This window comes from Astyanax mexicanus, unplaced genomic scaffold (genome assembly GCF_023375975.1).
Source record: "Astyanax mexicanus isolate ESR-SI-001 unplaced genomic scaffold, AstMex3_surface scaffold_31, whole genome shotgun sequence".
Taxonomy (NCBI): domain Eukaryota; kingdom Metazoa; phylum Chordata; class Actinopteri; order Characiformes; family Acestrorhamphidae; genus Astyanax; species Astyanax mexicanus.
This window is the reverse complement of record NW_026040041.1, coordinates 3,941,882-3,966,913: the sequence shown is the minus strand read 5'-3', so window position 1 is coordinate 3,966,913 and position 25,032 is coordinate 3,941,882. Positions and strand designations below refer to the sequence as shown.

The window sequence follows — 25,032 nt, the reverse complement described above, 5'->3', positions numbered from 1 at the left end:
AAAAATGTGGAAAAACTGTAAAACACACAATATGAAGTTTTTCACATTTTGTTTAGCAAATCTGATGCCAATGTAAAACTGCAATGTGATTTATTACATGCTAGTGGTTAGCCTGCCAGCTAACGTAGCTATTCTCAGCTAAACTCATTTTCTGGTCTGGACTGAGTGCAAATACTGTTTAAAACCTTTATTTTTACTCATTTTAATCCTGATTTGTGCTGAGATCCAGCAGCTTCTCTCCTCACCCCCCTGTACAAAACCATCAGTGATTTTTTTTTTCTGCATTTTACAACCACTTTAAAACATTTAAAACATGTTTTTATACTTTGATACAAGTGCATTAAAAATAATACATTCTCACCTCTGTGCACACAATTATTTTTATTTAAAAAAATATATCACATACAATAAAATACATACAGATTACACATTAATAACAATAACATATTACAACTTACAATAAGAACAGTGTGACCTTTCTGAATAAAAACAGCATAATAATGGAGCTGTGTTGATGTGATCAGAATTCAGAGTTTTACTGTTTAGAAGATTAGTCCTCAAATATTTAACCTCTTTTAAACTTTTTTTAGCCGTATGTGAGAAGATTTAAAGATTTATGGTCAGAAATCATAAGAGGAGGAGTGCAGCTCTGATTAGATACCTGGACATTAAATAATTACAGTCTTCATCTTTTTGAACATACTCGAGAATATAGATATTTAAGGTAAATTTAAACATTAAATCAAACATGTCTTCTGTTTCTGTGCACAAATAAGTGAATTTAGATGTGTTTGCTGATTTTCACCAAATTTAAGCACTCTCTGTTCAATCTGCACCTTATTAATGGTACAGGAATGAGAGATACTGGTTATAAAATCTCTACACAGCTTTTCTTTCAGGTGTAGGATTTGTAGTGGCCGAGTTTTTATTCTTTTGATAACTTTTAACTGGTCATTTGCAGAAGTGCACAGCTAACTAGGATCTGACTCCATTTTGCTCCTCTTACACAGGCAAGGCAAGTTCATCTGTACAACACCTTTCAATTTAATTTGGTGGCAATTTAAAGTGTTTTACAGATAAAAGAGAGATAACATTCAATGCAAAACAAGTTTAAAAGAGAGTTTATATAAAATAAAAAAGCCAAAATAAAGAAAAAGAACATTTTAGAACATAATACAGAACAATATTGAAAGAAAGTTAGAAAGACATTGTAATTAAAGGAATAAAAAGGTAATAAAATCAAAGGACTAAAAACAATACAAGAAATAAACCACTAAGGAAACACTCGCTATTCTAGACAGCTTATCTTATTTACAAAACACTGATGGTCAAAATATTTAGTTTTATCTATATGCATGACGACCATCTTCAATTTCTTTTTTCTCTTTTTGAAACTAATAGCAACTCAAATGTCGCCTTGTATCCATAAACAAACTCATGTAATGGAAAAGAATAAAAACTCAGTAACAGAATATAATAATATTTTTAAAATGAAACTTAATGTATATTTGGTTCTTACAGGATTATTTTTTTTATTAAAGAATAAGGGTAACCATGCATATTCAGTGGGTGACACCAGACTATGGAATACCTTAACTTACAGAGTCAGATCTGCATCAAATGCAGATTTATTTATTTAAGTATCATGTAAAGATTTAACCAAATCAGTATTTCAAGCTCTACTGAAAGCAAAAACTAGTTAATGATTTAGATTATCATATACACACAGTATGTTAGTAGAAGGCCACCTAATCTGGAAGCTTTTATTTCAGAGCAAACTGTTAAAATAACTGAATCAGTGAAATCTGAATTGTTACCTTCATAAAGAGTTTCAGGTCTCTGTGGCAAAATTAAATTTGCATCAAGTAAAGTGAAGTCACCGGCAGCATGCTGAACTTCAGCAGAACTGGGTTTATACATCCTTGTTCCAGGAATCAGGAGAAACTCTGATGACCTCGTTCATAGTTTATAGGTTTCTCAAACCAGCTTATGTTTCTTTATCTTCATCTCTTACACTAGAAAAGCAAAAGAGTAGATTACATTAGGAGTTAAACAGTAACTGAAGTCCAGCAGAAATGACCTGTATAAAGCTTTACAGTAATGAAGTGTTTACACTCCTCCTCCTCTCTAATATTCCTGATTGTTTCAGGAACCACTCAATACACTTAAACTATGTTCACACTGCTGGAAAATCAGATTAGTTCATCAGATCTGATCTGCAATGTTATTCGGAACTTATCAGATCACATTTGACTGTTTGGACATCACAAACATATCTGTATGGGTTGATGTGGTATCTGTGTGGGTTGCTGTGGTATCTGTATGGGTTGATGTGGTATCTGTGTGGGTTGCTGTGGTATCTGTGTGGGTTGCTGTGGTATCTGTATGGGTTGATGTGGTATCTGTGTGGGTTGATGTGGTATCTATGTGGGTTGATGTGGTATCTGTACGGGTTGCTGTGGTATCTGTATGGGTTGCTGTGGTATCTGTATGGGTTGCTGTGGTATCTGTATGGGTTGCTGTGATATCTGTGTGGGTTGATGTGGTACCTGTGTGGGTTGCTGTGATATCTGTGTGGGTTGATGTGGTACCTGTGTGGGTTGATGTGGTATCTGTATGGATTGATGTGGTATCTGTGTGGGTGATGTGGTATCTGTATGGGTTGCTGTGGTATCTGTATGGGTTGCTGTGGTATCTGTATGGGTTGCTGTGGTATCTGTATGGGTTGATGTGATATCTGTGTGGGTTGATGTGGTACCTGTGTGGGATGCTGTGGTATCTGTGTGGGTTGAAGTGGTATCTGAGTGGGTTGATGGGGTATCTGTGTGGGTTGATGTGGTATCTGAGTGGGTTGATGTGGTATCTGTGTGGGTTGCTGTGGTATCTGTGTGGGTTGATGTGGTATCTGTGTGGGTTGATGTGGTATCTGTGTGGGTTGATGTGGTATCTGAGTGGGTTGATGTGGTATCTGTGTGGGTTGCTGTGGTATCTGGCTGTGGTAAATATTACTTTAAAATAACTGACCTGGTGTATTGTCCTCCTCTGTCTCTTCACAGATGTCTTCGCCTGTAAAGAAACACATTCAGCACTTTAACTTAATGAGTTTAATTGTCTGCACTTTATTGTTTGGTTAACTTCCAAGATCATGCCCAGAATCTGCACCCCTGCATCTACTTCTCTCATCATTATCTTACCCCCACTTAAATAAACCTATGATATGGATGATCATGAGTTACGGGTAGTTTAGCTTGCACAAGAGGAGTGCAGCCACTGGTGCAAATCACCCCGTCCTGATCTGGACCAGGAGTGTACACCCCCCCCCCCTGCCCCCCAACAATCACTTCAAATGATTTGAAGAATAAAAAAATACAAAAAACAAACAGACAAAATTACAGTATTTACAGTGACTTACATTAACATTCCCAACACACACTTCTACACATCAACACTGTATTTATTTCAGATTCCCTCTTTAAATATAAACTATCATATTAAACTGTGACCTCTCTTAAAAAGCTGAAAACACATCTGTTTACCTGCACTTTCCTCCCTGATTAACTTGCTCAGCTTTGCACATTGTTAGTAATTGTTTTCTTGTATTTTTTATTTTAATTACCTACACATTCTTCTAATTGTAATGTCTTGTAATTTTAATATTTTAATATTTTTTTTTATTTTAATATTGTTCTGTATCATGTCTTAAATGCATTTCTTATATTTCAATTTTTAGAATTTTAGATTCTATTTGAAATGTCTTTCTAGCTGTAACAGTTCTTTTTATTTTTATTAATTTTGTTATTTTCCTTCTTTTAAATATATATTTTAATCATGTATGAACCATGTTTTATTCATGCTTTATTCTTATGTTTTTATTTTAATTGTTATTCTCATATGTTCCTGCAGACTGTGTCCCTCTGCAGCTGCTGTAGCTCCATTAGACGAGTAAGAGCTCTGAGATGGATGGTGTGATGCTGCAGTTGTTACTCATTAATATATAAATTATTTCTGTTTATTTGAAATTAAAAACTTTAAAACATTACTCTGGTACAGTATATTTATATTTGTTTATTTTTCTAACTCCAGCTTGTGAAGTCTGCAGTCGTCTAATGCAATAAAAGATAAATGCAATGTTTTCAGAAATATTTCAGGTATATATCAGGTCTATTCCAAGTCTATTTCAGATATATTTAAGGTTATTTAAAGCATGTTAAGCTGCTATATGTGCTCAATGTAAATAAATCTGTTTTTGATCGTTGTGCAGTTTTATATTGAAAAGCTTTGTGGTTTGAGCAAATCCGCCCCCACAAAAAACTAATACACAGTATTTCCCTAAAAAATATAATTAACTTATAAATACAAAATGCACTGCTGACTGGAGTGTATACATCAAGATCTGTTAAACCCACACAATATTACAGTTTATACATAAATATTTACATTCATGTTCCTAACACCCCCAACCCTTTTATAATCACTTACCTAATTACTTCAAATAATTTGATAAAAATACACAAAAAACAAATACTCAGTCCTTTCCTAAAATTCATAATTAATTAAATGAAATTCAAATGCAATTCCACCTACCTGGATATGCACTGCTGAATATAATGCGTCCATCAGGATCTGTTAAACCCACACAATATTACAGTTTATACATAAATATTAACATTCATGTTCCTAACACTTCTACACATCATCACAGTGTATTTATTTCAGGTTCCCTCTGTAAAAATAAACTGTAGTATATTATATAGTGATTGGTGTGCTGGCTTGTGGTTAGTGCATTGGGTAACTCCTCCATCTCTCTGCATTTTGCATCATAAAAGTCCTGCTTACTGATTATGCATAAAATGTTCATTTTATATCAAATGTGATTAAATGAAAAACACACACAAAGACTTCACCTATCTGTTGTATCTAAAGTATATAAAAGCACTGCCTAAATTCATCATATATACTGTTCTAAATAACACACACTTATAAACAATTCAATAAATAAATACTCAATGCTCATTAATTTATCATAATGAGACATAAATGTTCATTTTTTTTATTAATGTTTAATAATGTGTAAGTCGCTTAAAGAATTAACATACAGTGCCTTGCAAAAGTATTCACCCCCTTGGATTATTTCCCTATTTTACTACATTACAACCTGTATGTATTTTTTTTTATCTGAATTGAATGTGATGCATCTGCACAAAATAGTCTACATTTTAGAAGAGAAATGAGAAAAAATATATATGTATATAAAGAAAATATGAAAATAAAAAACTGAAAATTGGCATGTGCATATGTATTCACCCCCTTTGTTATGAAGCCCCTAAAAAGTTCTGGTGCAACCAATTACCTTCAGAAGTCACATGCTTAGTGAAATGAAGGCCACCTGTGTGCAATCTAAGTGTCACATGATCTGTCAGTATATACACACCTTTTCTGAAAGGCCCCAGAGGCTGCAACACCATTAAGCTAACCAAACAACACCATGAAGACCAAGGAGCTCTCCAAGCAAGTCAGGGATAAAGTTGTAGAGAAGTATAAGTCAGGGTTGGGTTATAAAAAAATATCCAAAGCTCTGATGGTCCCCCGGAGCTCCATCAAATCCATCATCATCAAATGGAAAGAACATGGTACCACAACAAACCTGCCAAGAGAGGGCCGCCCACCAAAACTCTCAGCCCGGTCAAGGAGAGCATTAATCAGAGAGGCAGCACAGAGACCAAAGGTAACCCTGAAGGAGCTGCAGAGTTCCCAAGCAGAGACTGGAGTATCTGTTCATACGACCACAATAAGCCGTACACTCCATAGAGTTGGGCTTTATGGAAGAGTGGCCAGAAAAAAACTTTACTTACAGGCAAAAATCGGAAGGCTCGTTTCGAGTTTGCAAAAAGGCATGTGGGAGACTCCCAAACTGTATGGAGGAAGCTACTGTGGTCAGATGAGACCAAAATTGAACTTTTTGGCCACCAAGGAAAACGCTATGTCTGGCGCAAACCCAACACATCTCATCACCCCAAGAACACCATCCCCACAGTGAAACATGGTGGTGGAAGCATCATGCTGTGGGGATGTTTTCCAGCAGCAGGGACTGGAAAACTGGTCCGAGTCGAGGGGAAGATGGATGGTGCTAAATACAGGGATATTCTTGAGCAAAACCTGTTTACGTCTGTCAGTGATTTGAGACTAGGGCGGAGATTTACCTTCCAACAGGACAATGACCCAAAGCATACTGCTAAAGCAACACTTGAGTGGTTCGAGAGGAAACGTGTAAACATATTGGAATGGCCTAGTCAAAGCCCAGACCTTAATCCAATTGAGAATCTGTGGTCAGACTTGAAGATTGCTTGTTCACCAACGGAAACCATCTAACTTGAAGGAGCTGGAGCAGTTTTGCCATGAGGAATGGGCAAATTCCAGTGGCAAGATGTGGCAAGCTCATAGAGACTTATCCAAAGCGACTTGCAGCTGTAATTGCTACAAAGTACTGACTAACGGGGGTGAATAGTTATGCACACTGATGTTTTCAGTTATTTTGTCCTATTTGTTGTTTGCTTTACAATAAAAAAAAAAAAATGTTAAATGTTGAAAGTTGTATGCATGGTCTGTAAATTAAATGATGCAGACCCTCAAATATTCCCTGAATATACAACCTGAATTCCAGGTTGTGAGGTAACAAAATGTGAAAAATGTAAAGGGGGGTAAACACTTTCGCAAGGCACTGTATAAAAACTGTTAAGATTAAATATATACAACAGAGCTTATAATAAACAGATTTACCAAAAATAGCTCCATTATTACAAACATGTAACAAGTTAAAGTTTTTATTTAAAACATTTTGTCCCTCTGCTGCTGCCGTACCTCCATCAGATGACTGAGAGCTCTGAGATGGATGGTGTGATGCTGCTGTAGTTCCTCATTAATATATAATATATGTCAGTTTATTTTAAATTAAAAACTTTAAAACATTGCTCCAGTACAGTTCAGGCATGTTCCTGGTATATTTTAGGAATATTTCTGGTATATATTAGGTATGTTTAAGGAAAACTTCAGGTATATTTGTGGTATATTTCAGAAATGTTTCAGGAATATTTCAAGCATGTTTCAGGTATATTTCAGGTATATTTATGGTATATTTCAGAAATGTTTCAGGAATATTTTAAGAATGTTTCAGGTATATTTCAGGTATATTTATGGTATATTTCAGCAATGTTTCAGGAATATTTTAAGAATGTTTCAGGTATATTTCAGGTATATTTATGGTATATTTCAGCAATGTTTCAGGAATATTTCAGGTACATTTCAGAAATATTTCAGGTATGTTTTAGGAATATTACAGATCTGTTTCAAGAATGTTTCAGGTATGTTTCAGGTTTGTTTTAGGAACATGTTAGGTCTGTTCCGGGTATATTTACGGTATATTTCAGGTATGTTTTAGGAATATTTCTGTTTCAAGAACGTTTCAGGTATATTTCAGGTTTGTTTGAGGAATTTTTTAGGTCTGTTCCGGGTATATTTAAGGTATATTTCATGTATGTTTTAAGAATATTTCAGATCTGTTTCAGGAATGTTTCAGGTATATTTCAGGTTTATTTTAGGAATTTTTTAGGTCTGTTCCGGGTATATTTAAGGTATATTCTGGGTATGTTTTAGGAATATTTCAGATCTGTTGCAGGAATGTTTCAGGTATATTTCAGGTTTGTTTTAGGTATATTTTCAGACGGGTTTGTGCAGATTAAGGCAAAATGAGGAAGGTTTCTGCAAGGCAAGTTCATCAGATTAAGAGAGCAGCTGCAAAAATGTCATTACAAACCAGCAAACAGGTATTTAAAGCTGCTGGTGCCTCTGGAGGATCCTTCAAAGACTTGCAGTGGTGCATAAAGCTACTATTCAGCCACCTCTAACCAGTTTTTTATTTTTGAAGATATATACTGTTATCATCGGGAGGTCTGTTCAACAAAACTCGATTTATACTCTAACAGGTATAATTTGATTTAATAATTTGGAACGCAGTGTAAAGATTCAGTTCATACTGGACAATAGAGTGTGATCCTGACCATAATCCAATAAACACAGTACATCTAGATGTACCGCTAAGAGCAGCGCGTGGTTGTAGCTCTAAGAGCAGAGTGTGGTTGTAGCTCTAAGAGCAGCGCGTGGTTGTAGCTCTAAGAGCAGCGCGTGGTTGTAGCTCTAAGAGCAGCGCGTGGTTGTAGCTCTAAGAGCAGCGTGTGGTTGTAGCTCTAAGAGCAGTGTGTGGTTGTAGCTCTAAGAGCAGCGCGTGGTTGTAGCTCTAAGAGCAGCGTGTGGTTGTAGCGCTAAGAGCGGCGCGTGGTTGTAGCTCTAAGAGCAGAGCGTGGTTGTAGCTCTAAGAGCAGCGTGTGGTTGTAGCTCTAAGAGCAGCGCGTGGTTGTAGCGCTAAGAGCAGCGTGTGGTTGTAGCGCTAAGAGCAGCGCGTGGTTGTAGCTCTAAGAGCAGCGTGTGGTTGTAGCTCTAAGAGCAGCGCGTGGTTGTAGCTCTAAGAGCAGCGAGTGGTTGTAGCTCTAAGAGCAGCGCGTGGTTGTAGCTCTAAGAGCAGCGTGTGGTTGTAGCTCTAAGAGCAGCGCGTGGTTGTAGCTCTAAGAGCAGCGTGTGGTTGTAGCTCTAAGAGCAGCGTGTGGTTGTAGCTCTAAGAGCAGCGCGTGGTTGTAGCTCTAAGAGCAGCGCCTGGTTGTAGCGCTAAGAGCAGCGCGTGGTTGTAGCTCTAAGAGCAGCGCGTGGTTGTAGCTCTAAGAGCAGCGCGTGGTTGTAGCTCTAAGAGCAGCGCGTGGTTGTAGCGCTAAGAGCAGAGCGTGGTTGTAGCTCTAAGAGCAGAGTGTGGTTGTAGCTCTAAGAGTAGCGCGTGGTTGTAGCTCTAAGAGCAGAGTGTGGTTGTAGCTCTAAGAGTAGCGCGTGGTTGTAGCGCTAAGAGCAGAGCGTGGTTGTAGCTCTAAGAGCAGAGTGTGGTTGTAGCTCTAAGAGTAGCGCGTGGTTGTAGCTCTAAGAGCAGCGCGTGGTTGTAGCTCTAAGAGCAGCGTGTGGTTGTAGCTCTAAGAGCAGAGCCTGGTTGTAGCGCTAAGAGCAGCGCGTGGTTGTAGCTCTAAGAGCAGCGCGTGGTTGTAGCTCTAAGAGCAGCGCGTGGTTGTAGCTCTAAGAGCAGCGCGTGGTTGTAGCTCTAAGAGCAGCGCGTGGTTGTAGCGCTAAGAGCAGAGCGTGGTTGTAGCTCTAAGAGCAGAGTGTGGTTGTAGCTCTAAGAGTAGCGCGTGGTTGTAGCTCTAAGAGCAGCGCGTGGTTGTAGCTCTAAGAGCAGAGTGTGGTTGTAGCTCTAAGAGTAGCGCGTGGTTGTAGCTCTATGAGCAGCGCGTGGTTGTAGCTCTAAGAGCAGCGCGTGGTTGTAGCTCTAAGAGTAGCGCGTGGTTGTAGCTCTAAGAGCAGCGCGTGGTTGTAGCTCTAAGAGCAGCGCGTGGTTGTAGCTCTAAGAGCAGAGCGTGGTTGTAGCTCTAAGAGCAGCGTGTGGTTGTAGCTCTAAGAGCAGCGTGTGGTTGTAGCTCTAAGAGCAGCGCGTGGTTGTAGCTCTAAGAGCAGAGCGTGGTTGTAGCTCTAAGAGCAGCGTGTGGTTGTAGCTCTAAGAGTAGCGTGTGGTTGTAGCGCTAAGAGTAGCGCGTGGTTGTAGCTCTAAGAGCAGCGCGTGGTTGTAGCTCTAAGAGCAGCGCGTGGTTGTAGCTCTAAGAGCAGCATGTGGTTGTAGCTCTAAGAGCAGCGCGTGGTTGTAGCTCTAAGAGCAGCGTGTGGTTGTAGCTCTAAGAGCAGCGCGTGGTTGTAGCTCTAAGAGCAGCGCCTGGTTGTAGCGCTAAGAGCAGCGCGTGGTTGTAGCTCTAAGAGCAGCGCGTGGTTGTAGCTCTAAGAGCAGCGCGTGGTTGTAGCTCTAAGAGCAGCGCGTGGTTGTAGCTCTAAGAGCAGCGCGTGGTTGTAGCTCTAAGAGCAGCGCCTGGTTGTAGCGCTAAGAGCAGCGCGTGGTTGTAGCTCTAAGAGCAGCGCGTGTTTGTAGCTCTAAGAGCAGCGCGTGGTTGTAGCTCTAAGAGCAGAGCGTGGTTGTAGCTCTAAGAGCAGCGCCTGGTTGTAGCGCTAAGAGCAGCGCGTGGTTGTAGCTCTAAGAGCAGCGCGTGGTTGTAGCTCTAAGAGCAGCGCGTGGTTGTAGCTCTAAGAGCAGCGTGTGGTTGTAGCTCTAAGAGCAGCGCGTGGTTGTAGCTCTAAGAGCAGCGCGTGGTTGTAGCTCTAAGAGCAGCGCGTGGTTGTAGCTCTAAGAGCAGCGCGTGGTTGTAGCTCTAAGAGCAGCGCGTGGTTGTAGCTCTAAGAGTAGCGCGTGGTTGTAGCTCTAAGAGCAGTGCGTGGTTGTAGCTCTAAGAGCAGCGTGTGGTTGTAGCTCTAAGAGTAGCGCGTGGTTGTAGCTCTAAGAGCAGTGCGTGGTTGTAGCTCTAAGAGCAGTGTGTGGTTGTAGCTCTAAGAGTAGCGCGTGGTTGTAGCTCTAAGAGCAGCGCGTGGTTGTAGCTCTAAGAGCAGCGTGTGGTTGTAGCTCTAAGAGCAGCGCGTGGTTGTAGCTCTAAGAGCAGCGTGTGGTTGTAGCTCTAAGAGTAGCGCGTGGTTGTACCGCTAAGAGCAGCTCTAAGAGCAGCTCTAAGAGCAGCGCGTGGTTGTAGCTCTAAGAGCAGCGCGTGGTTGTAGCTCTAAGAGCAGCGCGTGGTTGTAGCTCTAAGAGCAGAGCGTGGTTGTAGCTCTTAGAGCAGCGAGTGGTTGTAGCTCTAAGAGCAGCGCGTGGTTGTAGCTCTAAGAGCAGCGTGTGGTTGTAGCTCTAAGAGCAGCGAGTGGTTGTACCGCTAAGAGCAGCTCTAAGAGCAGCTCTAAGAGCAGCGCGTGGTTGTAGCTCTAAGAGCAGCGCGTGGTTGTAGCTCTAAGAGCAGCGTGTGGTTGTAGCTCTAAGAGCAGCGAGTGGTTGTACCGCTAAGAGCAGCTCTAAGAGCAGCTCTAAGAGCAGCGTGTGGTTGTAGCTCTAAGAGCAGCGCGTGGTTGTAGCTCTAAGAGCAGCGCGTGGTTGTAGCTCTAAGAGCAGCACGTGGTTGTAGCTCTAAGAGCAGCGAGTGGTTGTAGCTCTAAGAGCAGCGTGTGGTTGTAGCTCTAAGAGCAGCGAGTGGTTGTAGCTCTAAGAGCAGCGCGTGGTTGTAGCTCTAAGAGCAGCGTGTGGTTGTAGCTCTAAGAGCAGCGCGTGGTTGTAGCTCTAAGAGCAGCGTGTGGTTGTAGCTCTAAGAGCAGCGCGTGGTTGTAGCTCTAAGAGCAGCGTGTGGTTGTAGCTCTAAGAGTAGCGCGTGGTTGTACCGCTAAGAGCAGCTCTAACAGCAGCTCTAAGAGCAGCGCGTGGTTGTAGCTCTAAGAGCAGCGTGTGGTTGTAGCTCTAAGAGCAGCGTGTGGTTGTAGCTCTAAGAGCAGCGCGTGGTTGTAGCTCTAAGAGCAGCGTGTGGTTGTAGCTCTAAGAGCAGCGAGTGGTTGTACCGCTAAGAGCAGCTCTAAGAGCAGCTCTAAGAGCAGCGCGTGGTTGTAGCTCTAAGAGCAGCGCGTGGTTGTAGCTCTAAGAGCAGCATGTGGTTGTAGCTCTAAGAGCAGCGAGTGGTTGTAGCTCTAAGAGCAGCGAGTGGTTGTAGCTCTAAGAGCAGCGCGTGGTTGTAGCTCTAAGAGCAGCGTGTGGTTGTAGCTCTAAGAGCAGCGTGTGGTTGTAGCTCTAAGAGCAGCGCGTGGTTGTAGCTCTAAGAGCAGCGCGTGGTTGTAGCTCTAAGAGCAGCGCGTGGTTGTAGCTCTAAGAGCAGAGCGTGGTTGTAGCTCTAAGAGCAGAGCGTGGTTGTAGCTCTAAGAGCAGCGAGTGGTTGTAGCTCTAAGAGCAGCGTGTGGTTGTAGCTCTAAGAGCAGCGCGTGGTTGTAGCTCTAAGAGCAGCGCGTGGTTGTAGCTCTAAGAGCAGCGCGTGGTTGTAGCTCTAAGAGCAGAGCGTGGTTGTAGCTCTAAGAGCAGCGCGTGGTTGTAGCTCTAAGAGCAGCGCGTGGTTGTAGCTCTAAGAGCAGCGAGTGGTTGTAGCTCTAAGAGCAGCGTGTGGTTGTAGCTCTAAGAGCAGAGTGTGGTTGTAGCTCTAAGAGTAGCGCGTGGTTGTAGCGCTAAGAGCAGAGCGTGGTTGTAGCTCTAAGAGCAGAGTGTGGTTGTAGCTCTAAGAGTAGCGCGTGGTTGTAGCTCTAAGAGCAGCGCGTGGTTGTAGCTCTAAGAGCAGCGTGTGGTTGTAGCTCTAAGAGCAGAGCCTGGTTGTAGCGCTAAGAGCAGCGCGTGGTTGTAGCTCTAAGAGCAGCGCGTGGTTGTAGCTCTAAGAGCAGCGCGTGGTTGTAGCTCTAAGAGCAGCGCGTGGTTGTAGCTCTAAGAGCAGCGCGTGGTTGTAGCGCTAAGAGCAGAGCGTGGTTGTAGCTCTAAGAGCAGAGTGTGGTTGTAGCTCTAAGAGTAGCGCGTGGTTGTAGCTCTAAGAGCAGCGCGTGGTTGTAGCTCTAAGAGCAGAGTGTGGTTGTAGCTCTAAGAGTAGCGCGTGGTTGTAGCTCTATGAGCAGCGCGTGGTTGTAGCTCTAAGAGCAGCGCGTGGTTGTAGCTCTAAGAGTAGCGCGTGGTTGTAGCTCTAAGAGCAGCGCGTGGTTGTAGCTCTAAGAGCAGCGCGTGGTTGTAGCTCTAAGAGCAGAGCGTGGTTGTAGCTCTAAGAGCAGCGTGTGGTTGTAGCTCTAAGAGCAGCGTGTGGTTGTAGCTCTAAGAGCAGCGCGTGGTTGTAGCTCTAAGAGCAGAGCGTGGTTGTAGCTCTAAGAGCAGCGTGTGGTTGTAGCTCTAAGAGTAGCGTGTGGTTGTAGCGCTAAGAGTAGCGCGTGGTTGTAGCTCTAAGAGCAGCGCGTGGTTGTAGCTCTAAGAGCAGCGCGTGGTTGTAGCTCTAAGAGCAGCATGTGGTTGTAGCTCTAAGAGCAGCGCGTGGTTGTAGCTCTAAGAGCAGCGTGTGGTTGTAGCTCTAAGAGCAGCGCGTGGTTGTAGCTCTAAGAGCAGCGCCTGGTTGTAGCGCTAAGAGCAGCGCGTGGTTGTAGCTCTAAGAGCAGCGCGTGGTTGTAGCTCTAAGAGCAGCGCGTGGTTGTAGCTCTAAGAGCAGCGCGTGGTTGTAGCTCTAAGAGCAGCGCGTGGTTGTAGCTCTAAGAGCAGCGCCTGGTTGTAGCGCTAAGAGCAGCGCGTGGTTGTAGCTCTAAGAGCAGCGCGTGTTTGTAGCTCTAAGAGCAGCGCGTGGTTGTAGCTCTAAGAGCAGAGCGTGGTTGTAGCTCTAAGAGCAGCGCCTGGTTGTAGCGCTAAGAGCAGCGCGTGGTTGTAGCTCTAAGAGCAGCGCGTGGTTGTAGCTCTAAGAGCAGCGCGTGGTTGTAGCTCTAAGAGCAGCGTGTGGTTGTAGCTCTAAGAGCAGCGCGTGGTTGTAGCTCTAAGAGCAGCGCGTGGTTGTAGCTCTAAGAGCAGCGCGTGGTTGTAGCTCTAAGAGCAGCGCGTGGTTGTAGCTCTAAGAGCAGCGCGTGGTTGTAGCTCTAAGAGTAGCGCGTGGTTGTAGCTCTAAGAGCAGTGCGTGGTTGTAGCTCTAAGAGCAGCGTGTGGTTGTAGCTCTAAGAGTAGCGCGTGGTTGTAGCTCTAAGAGCAGTGCGTGGTTGTAGCTCTAAGAGCAGTGTGTGGTTGTAGCTCTAAGAGTAGCGCGTGGTTGTAGCTCTAAGAGCAGCGCGTGGTTGTAGCTCTAAGAGCAGCGTGTGGTTGTAGCTCTAAGAGCAGCGCGTGGTTGTAGCTCTAAGAGCAGCGTGTGGTTGTAGCTCTAAGAGTAGCGCGTGGTTGTACCGCTAAGAGCAGCTCTAAGAGCAGCTCTAAGAGCAGCGCGTGGTTGTAGCTCTAAGAGCAGCGCGTGGTTGTAGCTCTAAGAGCAGCGCGTGGTTGTAGCTCTAAGAGCAGAGCGTGGTTGTAGCTCTTAGAGCAGCGAGTGGTTGTAGCTCTAAGAGCAGCGCGTGGTTGTAGCTCTAAGAGCAGCGTGTGGTTGTAGCTCTAAGAGCAGCGAGTGGTTGTACCGCTAAGAGCAGCTCTAAGAGCAGCTCTAAGAGCAGCGCGTGGTTGTAGCTCTAAGAGCAGCGCGTGGTTGTAGCTCTAAGAGCAGCGTGTGGTTGTAGCTCTAAGAGCAGCGAGTGGTTGTACCGCTAAGAGCAGCTCTAAGAGCAGCTCTAAGAGCAGCGTGTGGTTGTAGCTCTAAGAGCAGCGCGTGGTTGTAGCTCTAAGAGCAGCGCGTGGTTGTAGCTCTAAGAGCAGCACGTGGTTGTAGCTCTAAGAGCAGCGAGTGGTTGTAGCTCTAAGAGCAGCGTGTGGTTGTAGCTCTAAGAGCAGCGAGTGGTTGTAGCTCTAAGAGCAGCGCGTGGTTGTAGCTCTAAGAGCAGCGTGTGGTTGTAGCTCTAAGAGCAGCGCGTGGTTGTAGCTCTAAGAGCAGCGTGTGGTTGTAGCTCTAAGAGCAGCGCGTGGTTGTAGCTCTAAGAGCAGCGTGTGGTTGTAGCTCTAAGAGTAGCGCGTGGTTGTACCGCTAAGAGCAGCTCTAACAGCAGCTCTAAGAGCAGCGCGTGGTTGTAGCTCTAAGAGCAGCGTGTGGTTGTAGCTCTAAGAGCAGCGTGTGGTTGTAGCTCTAAGAGCAGCGCGTGGTTGTAGCTCTAAGAGCAGCGTGTGGTTGTAGCTCTAAGAGCAGCGAGTGGTTGTACCGCTAAGAGCAGCTCTAAGAGCAGCTCTAAGAGCAGCGCGTGGTTGTAGCTCTAAGAGCAGCGCGTGGTTGTAGCTCTAAGAGCAGCATGTGGTTGTAGCTCTAAGAGCAGCGAGTGGTTGTAGCTCTAAGAGCAGCGAGTGGTTGTAGCTCTAAGAGCAGCGCGTGGTTGTAGCTCTAAGAGCAGCGTGTGGTTGTAGCTCTAAGAGCAGCGTGTGGTTGTAGCTCTAAGAGCAGCGCGTGGTTGTAGCTCTAAGAGCAGCGCGTGGTTGTAGCTCTAAGAGCAGCGCGTGGTTGTAGCTCTAAGAGCAGAGCGTGGTTGTAGCTCTAAGAGCAGAGCGTGGTTGTAGCTCTAAGAGCAGCGAGTGGTTGTAGCTCTAAGAGCAGCGTGTGGTTGTAGCTCTAAGAGCAGCGCGTGGTTGTAGCTCTAAGAGCAGCGCGTGGTTGTAGCTCTAAGAGCAGCGCGTGGTTGTAGCTCTAAGAGCAGAGCGTGGTTGTAGCTCTAAGAGCAGCGCGTGGTTGTAGCTCTAAGAGCAGCGCGTGGTTGTAGCTCTAAGAGCAGCGAGTGGTTGTAGCTCTAAGAGCAGCGCGTGGTTGTAGCTCTAAGAGCAGCGAGTGGTTGTAGCTCTAAGAGCAGCGCGTGGTTGTAGCTCTAAGAGCAGCGCGTGGTTGTAGCTCTAAGAGCAGCGCGTGGTTGTAGCTCTTAGAGCAGCGAGTGGTTGTAGCTCTTAGAGCAGCGAGTGGTTGTAGCTCTAAGAGCAGCGCGTGGTTGTAGCTCTAAGAGCAGCGCGTGGTAGTAGCTCTAAGAGCAGCGTGTGGTTGTAGCTCTAAGAGCAGCGCGTGGTTGTAGCTCTAAGAGCAGCGCGTGGTTGTAGCTCTTAGAGCAGCGCGTGGTTGTAGCTCTTAGAGCAGCGAGTGGTTGTAGCTCTTAGAGCAGCGCGTGGTTGTAGCTCTAAGAGCAGCGCGTGGTTGTAGCTCTAAGAGCAGCGCGTGGTTGTAGCTCTAAGAGCAGCGCGTGGTTGTAGCTCTAAGAGCAGCGCGTGGTTGTAGCTCTAAGAGCAGCGCGTGGTTGTAGCTCTTAGAGCAGCGCGTGGTTGTAGCTCTAAGAGCAGCGTGTGGTTGTAGCTCTAAGAGCAGCGCGTGGTTGTAGCTCTAAGAGCAGCGCGTGGTTGTAGCTCTTAGAGCAGCGCGTGGTTGTAGCGCTAAGAGCAGAGCGTGGTTGTAGCTCTAAGAGCAGCGCGTGGTTGTAGCTCTAAGAGCAGAGCGTGGTTGTAGCTCTAAGAGCAGCGCGTGGTTGTAGCTCTAAGAGCAGCGCGTGGTTGTAGCTCTAAGAGCAGCATGTGGTTGTAGCTCTAAGAGCAGCGCGTGGTTGTAGCTCTTAGAGCAGCGAGTGGTTGTAGCTCTTAGAGCAGCGCGTGGTTGTAGCTCTAAGAGCAGCGCGTGGTTGTAGCTCTTAGAGCAGCGTGTGGTTGTAGCTCTAAGAGCAGCGTGTGGTTGTAGCTCTAAGAGCAGCGCGTGGTTGTAGCTCTAAGAGCAGAGCGTGGTTGTAGCTCTAAGAGCAGCGCGTGGTTGTAGCTCTAAGAGCAGCGCGTGGTTGTAGCTCTAAGAGCAGCATGTGGTTGTAGCTCTAAGAGCAGCGCGTGGTTGTAGCTCTTAGAGCAGCGAGTGGTTGTAGCTCTAAGAGCAGCGCGTGGTTGTAGCTCTAAGAGCAGAGCGTGGTTGTAGCTCTAAGAGCAGCGTGTGGTTGTAGCTCTAAGAGCAGCGAGTGGTTGTAGCTCTTAGAGCAGCGAGTGGTTGTAGCTCTAAGAGCAGCGCGTGGTTGTAGCTCTAAGAGCAGCGTGTGGTTGTAGCTCTAAGAGCAGCGCGTGGTTGTAGCTCTAAGAGCAGAGCGTGGTTGTAGCTCTAAGAGCAGCGCGTGGTTGTAGCTCTAAGAGCAGCGTGTGGTTGTAGCTCTAAGAGCAGCGCGTGGTTGTAGCTCTAAGAGCAGCGTGTGGTTGTAGCTCTAAGAGCAGCGCGTGGTTGTAGTTCTAAGAGCAGCGCGTGGTTGTAGCTCTTAGAGCAGCGCGTGGTTGTAGCTCTTAGAGCAGCGAGTGGTTGTAGCGCTAAAAGAGGCGTGTGGTTGTAGCGCTAAGAGCAGTGTGTAAGGCTATTCCATGGGGTACCCTAATTGTCTTTGCACACCTCCGCTCCTCACCTTGGGCATTGTGTTGAAAGTACCATTAATCAATTGTTAATCAAATTAAGTCTGAAGCCTGGCCAAAAGGCGGTTGACACCTCTTGCTCGAAGACGTCTACTGAGGTGAAGAATCTTCTAAATGCTGGATCTGAAATGTATCTTGTTAATATGAATTGTGAATGTCTTCATGTTTGGTATCATTTTAATGGTCTCAGTGCGAGAAGTACAATGGTCTCAGTGAAGAAATGTTAAAGATAACCTTAATAAAACATCTCTGAACTTTGGGAGAAATGGGTCTATTCTGAAGAGACACTCCCCTTCCTGCTCCTGATGGGTTTAGGATTGCCCCAAGATGATCAAAGACCCTGATGAACAAATGGTGGTGATAGTCGGTAAACAGTCCCAAATTCTAATTCCCATGTGAAAATGAAGTGTATTGTTCTGGTTGGATATTTAAGGAAAGCACAAAGACATACTCTCTGAGTTTTTCTGGTAGTATGAGACCTCCCATGCTCTGCATGTAACCACCACTTCAAATATACCATACAACATTGTTTTTCAAATGTACTGTGCACTATTCTTAACTGTTATCTTTAGATCTGTCTTTAGATTACTTTAGGAATATTGTTATATTGTTACATATGTCAATTACTTTGTTGAGTCTTTTTCCTAGTAAGCCTAGGAGCCAAAGAGGCCTGTAGTCTGAGATTCTTTAAGTTTCTAGACTTTCATAGTTATATAGTGAGTTTCACTGGGTGCTATACCAAGCTCTTAACTGCTGAAGTTTGAGTGTTATGTTCTGTAACTATTAATTTAGATTAAGTTGAACCGTTGAACATCTCAACCTATCACTGTTGGTATGTGCTTGTATGTTTGTTTTGTTCTTTTTTTTTTTTTTTCTCTTTGTTACCGTAACTAGTATGGTAGCCCTCTTACCACTGTTGGTATAAGGGCTGCTTGAGTATAGTATTAGAACTTTCTTTACTATCGCTGTTGGTATGTAGGTTAGAGGATTCTAAGTATTTGTAAATTTAATTTTCTCTGTTGTTAAGTTTCATCTAATGTAAGTCGATGGGAAGTGGCTATGTAAGCTATGTAAGTTATGTTAATTTTGAAGAAAGGGGTGGGTTTAAATAAGTTTTCTTCTTCCCACTCCTTTTTGAGTAGCTGTATTGTATATCTTCTTCTTCTGCTGCTCATAATAAAAATACATTATATATTATAGGTACCGGGCCGTTTTCACATGTTATGTAGTTTTGTTGGCTATGCCACATTTTAACCTCTGAGGGAAACAGATAAGATTGAGTGTTATGTTCTGTAACCGCTAGTATAGACTAAGTTCTGGACCGCTGAACATCTCAACCCAAGTACCAGGCTGTTCTCACGTGTTATGTAGTATTGTTGTCTTGCTTTTATGCCCATATCTCCTATCACTGAACTATTTAACCAGACCTGGTTTTATTAGACTGATTTTACTTCTCAAGTAAGTTTGTACTGATAATAGTTAACTGGTAATTTACCTAGTTGGTATTTATCAAATGGAGTCAGATTAGTTTATTTTAGTATCTCACCTAAGTCTTATCTAAAGTACCGGAAACACGGAATACGCATTAGGAGGACAAGGCATAGGCCTGTTGTCGCCTCCCCTACAAGTGTGTGGTTTTACCTTAGGTTGTAGCGTTAAGAGCAGCGCGTGTATCTGTGTGGGTTGATGTGGTATCTGTGTGGGTTGAAGTGGTATCTGTGTGGGTTGATGTGGTATCTGTGTGGGTTGATGTGGTATCTGTGTGGGTTGATGTGGTATCTGTGTGGGTTGATGTGGTATCTGTGTGGGTTGCTGTGGTATCTGTGTGGTTTGCTGTGGTATCTGTGTGGGTTGATGTGGTATCTGTGTGGGTTGATGTGGTATCAGTGTGGGTTGATGTGGTATCTGTGTGGGTTGCTGTGGTATCTGTGTGGTTTGCTGTGGTATCTGTGTGGGTTGATGTGGTATCTGTGTGGGTTGATGTGGTATCTGTGTGGGTTGATGTGGTATCTGTGTGGGTTGATGTGGTATCTGTGTGGGTTGATGTGGTATCTGTGTGGGTTGTTGTGGTATCTGTGTGGGTTGATGTGGTATCTGTGTGGGTTGATGTGGTATCTGTGTGGGTTGATGTGGTATCTGTGTGGGTTGATGTGGTATCTGTGTGGGTTGATGTGGTATCTGTGTGGGTTGATGTGGTATCTGTGTGGGATGCTGTGGTATCTGTGTGGGTTGTTGTGGTACCTGTGTGGGTTGCTGTGGTACCTGTGTGGGTTGATGTGGTATCTGTGTGGGATGCTGTGGTACCTGTGTGGGTTGTTTTGGTATCTGTGTGGGTTGCTGTGGTATCTGTGTGGGTTGATGTGGTATCTGGGTGGACCGCTGTGGTATCTGTGTGGGTTAATGTGGTATCTGTATGGGTTGCTGTGGTATATGTGTGGGTTGATGTGGTATCTGTGTGGGTTGATGTGGTATCTGTGTGGGTTGATGTGGTATCTGTGTGGGTTGCATGTTTATTCTGTATGGGTTGATGTGGTACCTGTATGGGTTGATGTGGTATCTGTGTGGGTTGCTGTGGTATCTGTGTGGGATGCTGTGGTATCTGTGTGGGGTTGATGCGGTATCTGTAGGGGTTGATGCGGTATCTGTATGGATTGATGTGGTATCTGTATGGGTTGCGTGTTTATTCTGTATGGGTTGGTGTGGTATCTGTATGGGTTGATGTGGTATCTGTATGGGTTGATGTGGTATCTGTATGGGTTGATGTGGTATCTGTGTGGGGTTGATGTGGTATCTGTGTGGGGCTGATGTGGTATCTGTGTGGGGTTGATGCGGTATCTGTAGGGGTTGATGCGGTATCTGTGTGGGTTGATGTGGTATCTGTGTGGGTTGCGGTGGTATGTGTGTGGGTTGCTGGGGTATCTGTGTGGGATGCTGTGGTATCTGTGTGGGTTGTTGTGGTACCTGTGTGGGTTGCTGTGGTATCTGTGTGGGATGCTGTGGTACCTGTGCGGGTTGCTGTGGTACCTGTGCGGGTTGCTGTGGTACCTGTGTGGGTTGATGTGGTATCTGTGTGGGATGCTGTGGTACCTGTATGGGTTGATGTGATATCTGTGTGGGTTGTTGTGGTATCTGTGTGGGTTGTTGTGGTATCTGTGTGTGTTGCTATGGTATCTGTGTGGGTTGATGTGGTATCTGTGTGGGTTACTGTGCTATCTGTGTGGGTTGATGTGATATCTGTGTGGGTTGAGTTGGTATCTGTGTGGGTTGAGGTGGTATCTGTGTGGGTTACTGTGGTATCTGTGTGGGTTGAGTTGGTATCTGTGTGGGTTGAGGTGGTATCTGTGTGGGTTGAGGTGGTATCTGTGTGGGTTGTTGTGGTATCTGTGTGGGTTGTTGTGGTATCTGTGTGGGTTGTTGTGGTATCTGTGTGGGTTGATTTGGTATCTGTATGGGTTGATGTGGTATCTGTATGGGTTGATGTGGTCTCTGTGTGGGTTGCTGTGGTATCTGTGTGGGATGCTGTGGTATCTGTGTGGGTTGCTGTGGTATCTGTGTGGCTTGTTGTGGTATCTGTGTGGGTTGTTGTGGTATCTGTGTGGGTTGTTGTGGTATCTGTGTGGGTTGTTGTGTTATTTGTCTAGGTTACTGGGTAATTGTGCGGGTTGCTGTGGTATCTGTGTGGGTTGCTGTGGTATTTGTATGGGGTTGCTGTGACATGCCATTTTATTCGTTTGGGCTGTTGTAGTATCTGTATGGGTTGCTGTGGTATCTGTATGAGTTGCGTATTTATTCTGTATGGGTTTCTGTGGTAGCTGTGTAAGATGCCGTGGTATCTGTGTGGAATGCTGTGGTATCTGTATGGGTTGCTGTGTTATCTGTGTGGGATGCTGTGGTATCTGTATGGGTTGATGTGGTTTCTGTATGGGTTGATGTGGTTTCTGTATGGGTTGATGTGGTATCTATGTGGGATGCTGTGGTATCTGTATGGGTTGATGTGGTATCTGTATGGGTTGATGTGGTATCTGTATGGGTTGATGTGGTATCTGTGTGTGTTGCTGTGGTATCTGTATGGGTTAATGTGGTATCTGTATGGGTTGCTGGGATATTGTTATGGGTTGATGTGGTATCTGTATGGGTTGCTGGGATATCGTTATGGGTTGATGTGGTATCTGTATGGGTTGATGTGGTATCTGTATGGGTTGATGTGGTATCTGTGTGGGTTGATGTGGTATCTGTGTGGGTTGATGTGGTATCTGTGTGGGTTGATGTGGTATCGGTATGGGTTAATGTGGTATCTGTATGGGTTGCTGGGATATTGTTATGGGTTGATGTGGTATCTGTATGGGTTGCTGGGATATCGTTATGGGTTGATGTGGTATCTTTGTGGGTTGATGTGGTATCTCTATAGGTTGATGTGGTATCTGTGTGTGTTGCTGTGGTATCTGTATGGGTTAATGTGGTATCTGTATGGGTTGCTGGGATATTGTTATGGGTTGATGTGGTATCTGTATGGGTTGCTGTGGTATCTGTATGGGTTGCTGTGGTATCTGTGTGGGATGCTGTGGTATCTGTGTGGGATGCTGTGGTATCTGTATGGGTTGCTGGGGTATCTTTATGGGTTGATGTGGTATCTGTGTGGGTTGATGTGGTATCTGTGTGGGTTGATGTGGTATCTGTATGGGTTGCTGTGGTATCTGTGTGGGTTGATGTGGTATCTGTATGGGTTGATGTGGTATCTGTGTGGGTTGATGTGGTATCTGTATGGGTTGCTGGGATATCGTTATGGGTTGATGTGGTATCTGTATGGGTTGATGTGGTATCTGTGTGGGTTGATGTGGTATCTCTATGGGTTGATGTGGTATCTGTGTGGGTTGATGTGGTATCTCTATGGGTTGATGTGGTATCTCTATGGGTTGATGTGGTATCTCTATGGGTTGATGTGGTATCTGTGTGGGATGCTGTGGTATCTGTATGGGTTGCTGGGGTATCTTTATGGGTTGATGTGGTATCTGTGTGGGTTGCTGGGGTATCGTTATGGGTTGTGGTGGTATCTGGCTGTGGTAAATATTACTTTAAAATAACTGACCGTGTGTATTGTCTGGAAACTCCTCATCACAGCTGTTTTTGCCTGTAAAGAAACACATTCAGCACTTTAACTTAATGAGTTCAATTGTCTGCACTTTATTGTTTGGTTAACTTCCAAAATGATGCCCAGAATCTGCACCCCTGCATCTACTTCTCTCATCATTATCTTACCCCCACTTAAATAAACCTATGATATGGATGATCATGAGTTACGGGTAGTTTAGCTTGCACAAGAGGAGTGCAGCCACTGGTGCAAATCACCCCGTCCTGATCTGGACCAGGAGTGCACCCCCCCCCCCTTGCCCCCCAACAATCACTTTAAATGATTTGAAGAATAAAAAAATTATACAAAATACAAACAGACAATATTACAGTATTTACAGTGACTTACATTAACATTCCCAACACACACTTCTACACATCAACACTGTATTTATTTCAGATTCCCTCTTTAAATATAAACTATCATATTAAACTGTAACCTCTTAAAAAAAGCTGAAAACACATCTGTTTACCTGCACTTTCCTCACTGATTAACAAAGCTTTGTTAGTTATTGTTTTCTTGTATTTTTTTTGTTCTTAATTTTCATTACTTACACATTATTTTAATTGTAATGTCTTGTATTTTTTTATATTGTTCTGTATCATGTCTTAAATGCATTTCTTATATTTATTTATTTTTTATTTTAGATTCTGTTTGAAATGTCCTTCTAGCTCTAACAGTTCTTTATTTGAATTAAAATATATTGTTTTAATCATGTTTGAATTAATATTGTTTTATTCATGCTTTATTATTTTTTTTCCATTATAATCATTATTCTCATATGTTTATGTGACTCTGTATTTTCTTTTTTGTAAAGCAATTTCAATGAACGTTCTGTATGAAAGGTGCTATATAAATAAATACACAATGCATATTAATTTAACATAATGAGACATGCAGTTCTAGTCATAAACAATGTAATTTTACATTAATTAATCAGTTAATAAATACTGAGTTTCACCAAAATGGCCCCATTATCTGACGTTACTGCAGAATGTGTCCCTCTACTGCTGCCGTACCTCCATCAGACGGGTGAGAGCTCTGAGATGGATGGTGTGATGCTGCTGTAGTTCCTCATTAATATATAAATTATTTCAGTTTATTTTAAATTAAAAACTTAAAAACATTGCTCTAGTGCAGTATTTATATTTGTTTATTGTTGTAACCCCAGCTTGTGAGGTCTGCAGCCGTGTAATGCAAGAAAGGATAAATGCATTTAAAATGTTTTCAAGAATATATCAGGGATGTTTCAGGTATACTTCAGGTATAATTCAGGTATGTTTCACATCTGTTTTAGATATATTTCATGTATATTTCAGGTCTGTTTGAGGTCTGTTCTGGGAAGTCGCCTGGCCTGGGCTTCCGGGGCTTTAGTGCCGAATGATTATCCAGTAGCCCTGAATCGTTTTACTCAGCTCAGTGGTACTATTAATGGGGAGACAGGCCACTGACTGGGTTTGAATGGGAAATTTCTTAACGCCAATCATGAGGCAAGTTCCTTTCAGGAGAAACAGCCAATCAGCATGAGAACAGCTCTAGAATATGGAGAACAGTGGGAATATGCAGTAGAATATGCAGAACAGGGTTGAGAAACACTGATTTAACCTGACTTATGTTTATTTGTAGTTTATAGTAAGACCACATGTCCTGAGAAAATAGAGAATTCCAGGCAAATCCAAATTTTTTTATTTGTTTTTTTCACTGTAATTGTATATATTTTAAGCAACTATACAGCAACATATTCAATAGTGTTCAAATGTTTAAGCAAGTTTGAGAAAGGTAATATAAAGAGAAAGAAAAAGTTGCAACAAAAGGTAGTTTATTTTAATAGGTGAGTTGTGATTGCTGTAAAATTAACTTATTTTAATAGTTCAGGGTTAAGGTTTGTTAGAGTTTGTTAAAATCTCAGGTACTGAGGTGTAATTTATTATATAAAGGGGTAGAAGAGATGGTGGAGCTGGAGAGAGAGAGAGAGAGAGAGAGAGAGAGGAAATGTGGAGAGAACTGAAATTATAAACTGAACTGATCAAAAGAAAGAACAGATTAAGAGAAGCAAGACTTTGCATTCAGGATATACGAGTAATTTTTAAAGAGTATTAATAGTGTAGGCCCCCTAGGACTAATACTAATGCATATTCCTTTCAATTATTTGTTTTAGTGTGTCATAAAATGTAAAAGAACAATTTATAAACAAGTTAATTGTTTACATTATTACATTGCTACATGAAATCTATTGTTGATGTTTTGCATACTTTATTTAGGAATGGATTCTATGATGGAATATATTTTATCCTTTTAGTAAAAGCTCATGATACTATTTTTAGGTCACCAACAGCAATTTTGCAGAATTTGTGCACCATTTGTTTAATTTTAATAAATTGAACAAAAAAAAAAAAAAAAAAAAAATATATATATATATACAGTGTAAAACATTAAATATCAGGAAAAAAGGAAAAAAAAAAAAGAATAATTACCCTCATATTTCTTCAGGATGATCCCTTCGCTGCCACAGGATGAAAAACTTCCTCTTCCTGAAAAATAAATCAGTAAGGCAACATTAAAAACTAAGATACAGTAAACAGATATTCTTAAAGCCAAAATATAAAATCCAAATAAATTTTATTACCAGAGTCAGAGTCAGAAGCCCTGGTCTTAGGCCCTGGAACAGAATTCAGTACAAAGTTAAATACATTATGAAAAGATTCTTTAAAAAAAGAGTCTCAACAGAAACATTCACTCCTGAAGAGAGAATTAATTCACACTGTTCAGAAATTCCAAATTTATACACAGCTGAGTCTGAAGAACAAATCATACTAGAACAGTTTCACCACCTTGCCTTTCGTTAACAATGGCAGGCATTTATTAAAAACATCTA

At 43.2% G+C, this 25,032-nt stretch overlaps 1 long non-coding RNA gene across 1 annotated transcript; it reads right to left on the bottom strand.

The window, feature by feature from the left end:
- Positions 1-433: 433 nt before the first annotated feature.
- LOC103023964 (uncharacterized) lies at positions 434-24,817 on the bottom strand. The gene is made up of 6 exons (XR_007429868.1): positions 24,784-24,817; positions 24,632-24,688; positions 22,116-22,157; positions 4,585-4,623; positions 3,025-3,066; positions 434-2,015 (listed from the first exon to the last, which is right to left on the bottom strand). It is a non-coding gene; the product is annotated as an uncharacterized LOC103023964 (long non-coding RNA).
- Positions 24,818-25,032: the final 215 nt, after the last annotated feature.